Source organism: Rhinoderma darwinii (assembly GCF_050947455.1).
Source record: "Rhinoderma darwinii isolate aRhiDar2 chromosome 3 unlocalized genomic scaffold, aRhiDar2.hap1 SUPER_3_unloc_4, whole genome shotgun sequence".
Lineage (NCBI taxonomy): Eukaryota > Metazoa > Chordata > Amphibia > Anura > Rhinodermatidae > Rhinoderma > Rhinoderma darwinii.
The window spans coordinates 409,923-412,984 of NW_027461747.1; positions in this window are offsets into that span (position 1 = coordinate 409,923).

Below are 3,062 nucleotides of genomic sequence, written 5' to 3' on the forward strand. Positions count from 1 at the left end.
GAGTGATTGCAGGTAGGTCCCGGTGGGGAGGAAGGGGGTCAGCGGGAGCAACTTGCATCCCCATGCCCAGCCAGAGTTCCAGGGTGATTGCAGGTAGGTCCCGGTGGGGTGGAAGGGGGGGCAGCGGGACCAACCTGTGTCCCTATGCCCAGCCAGAGTTCCAGAGTGATTGCAGGTAGGTCCCGGTGGGGTGGAAGGGGGTCAGCGGGAGCAAACCGCATCCCCATGCCCAGCCAGAGTTCCAGGGTGATTGCAGGTAGGTCCCGGTGGGGTGGAAGGGGGGGCAGCGGGACCAACCTGTGTCCCTATGCCCAGCCAGAGTTCCAGAGTGATTGCAGGTAGGTCCCGGTGGGGTGGAAGGGGGTCAGCGGGAGCAAACTGCATCCCCATGCCCAGCCAGAGTTCCAGGGTGATTGCAGGTAGGTCCCGGTGGGGTGGAAGGGGGGGCAGCGGGACCAACCTGTGTCCCTATGCCCAGCCAGAGTTCCAGAGTGATTGCAGGTAGGTCCCGGTGGGGTGGAAGGGGGGGGCAGCGGGACCAACCTGTGTCCCTATGCCCAGCCAGAGTTCCAGAGTGATTGCAGGTAGGTCCCGGTGGGGTGGAAGGGGGTCAGCGGGAGCAACTTGCATCCCCATGCCCAGCCAGAGAACCAGGGTGATTGCTGGTAGGTCCCGGTGGGGTGGAAGGGGGGGCAGCGGGACCAACCTGTGTCCCTATGCCCAGCCAGAGTTCCAGAGTGATTGCAGGTAGGTCCCGGTGGGGTGGAAGGGGGTCAGCGGGAGCAAACCGCATCCCCATGCCCAGCCAGAGTTCCAGGGTGATTGCAGGTAGGTCCCGGTGGGGTGGAAGGGGGGGCAGCGGGACCAACCTGTGTCCCTATGCCCAGCCAGAGTTCCAGAGTGATTGCAGGTAGGTCCCGGTGGGGTGGAAGGGGGGGGCAGCGGGACCAACCTGTGTCCCTATGCCCAGCCAGAGTTCCAGAGTGATTGCAGGTAGGTCCCGGTGGGGTGGAAGGGGGTCAGCGGGAGCAACTTGCATCCCCATGCCCAGCCAGAGAACCAGGGTGATTGCTGGTAGGTCCCGGTGGGGTGGAAGGGGGGGCAGCGGGACCAACCTGTGTCCCTATGCCCAGCCAGAGTTCCAGAGTGATTGCAGGTAGGTCCCGGTGGGGTGGAAGGGGGTCAGCGGGAGCAAACCGCATCCCCATGCCCAGCCAGAGTTCCAGGGTGATTGCAGGTAGGTCCCGGTGGGGTGGAAGGGGGGGCAGCGGGACCAACCTGTGTCCCTATGCCCAGCCAGAGTTCCAGAGTGATTGCAGGTAGGTCCCGGTGGGGTGGAAGGGGGTCAGCGGGAGCAACTTGCATCCCCATGCCCAGCCAGAGTTCCAGGGTGATTGCAGGTAGGTCCCGGTGGGGTGGAAGGGGGTCAGCTGGAGCAAACCGCATCCCCATGCCCAGCCAGAGTTCCAGGGTGATTGCAGGTAGGTCCCGGTGGGGTGGAAGGGGGGGCAGCGGGACCAACCTGTGTCCCTATGCCCAGCCAGAGTTCCAGAGTGATTGCAGGTAGGTCCCGGTGGGGTGGAAGGGGGTCAGCGGGAGCAACTTGCATCCCCATGCCCAGCCAGAGAACCAGGGTGATTGCTGGTAGGTAAGGAGATCCATTTGGTGACCAAACAGCAGTGAAAATAAAAAGGCCCAAATGTCAAAGAATGACACTTTTAATACTGAAAGTGAAACATTTAAAATCAAGTTAAAGTGGGGTATGTTCAGAAATGTCAGAGACGGTAATGAGCAGCAGAGGCAGGCCGGGGCAGAGTTCCAGGGCCAGGGGTGTGACGGCAGGCAGCGTAGGCCGGGGCAGAGTTCCAGGGCGGTGGGTGAGAGGACTAGGCCTCAATCCAAGGAGATCCATTTGGTGACCAAGCAGCAGTGAAAATAAAAAGGCCCAAATGTCAAAGAATGCCATTTCTGCTACTGAAAGTGAAACATTTAAAAGTGAAACATTTAAAATCAAGTTAAAGTGGGGTATGTTCAAAAATGTCAGAGGCGGTGGTGAACAGCAAGGGCAGGCCGGGGCAGAGTTCCAGGGCCAGGGGTGTGACGGCAGGCAGCGTAGGCCGGGGCAGAGTTCCAGGGCGGTGGGGAGAGGACTAGGCCTCAATCCAAGGAGATCCATTTGGTGACCAAGCAGCAGTGAAAATAAAAAGGCCCAAATGTCAAAGAATGCCATTTCTGCAACTGAAAGTGAAACATTTGAAAGTGACACATTTAAAATCAAGTTAAAGTGGGGTATGTTCAAAAATGTCAGAGGCGGTAGTGAACAGCAGAGGTAGGCCGGGGCAGAGTTCCAGGGCCAGGGGTGTCACGGCAGGCAGCGTAGGCCGGGGAAGAGTTCCAGGGCGGTGGGGAGAGGACTAGGCCTCAATCCAAGGGGATCCATTTGGTGACCAAGCAGCAGTGAAAATGAAAAGGCCCAAATGTCAAAGAATGCCATTTCTGCAACTGAAAGTGAAACATTTGAAAGTGACACATTTAAAATCAAGTTAAAGTGGGGTATGTTCAAAAATGTCAGAGGCGGTAGTGAACAGCAGAGGTAGGCCGGGGCAGAGTTCCAGGGCCAGGGGTGTCACGGCAGGCAGCGTAGGCCGGGGCAGAGTTCCAGGGCAGTGGGGAGAGGACTAGGCCTCGATCTAAGGAGATCCATTTGGTGACCAAACAGCAGTGAAAATAAAAAGGCCCAAATGTCAAAGAATGACATTTTTGATACTGAAAGTGAACCATTTAAAATCAAGTGAAAGTGGAGTACGTTCAAAAATGTCAGAGGCGGTGGTGAACAGCAGGGGCAGGCCGGGGCATAGTTCCAGGGCCAGAGTGTGACGGCAGCACAGGCCGGGGCAGAGCTCCAGGGCCAGAGTGTGACGGCAGGCAGCATAGGCCGGGGCACAGTTCCAGGGCCAGAGTGTGACGGCAGGCAGCGTAGGCCGGGGCAGAGTTCCAGGGCGGTGGGGAGAGGACTAGGCCTCGAGATAAGGTGATCCATTTGGTGACCAAGCAGCAGTGGA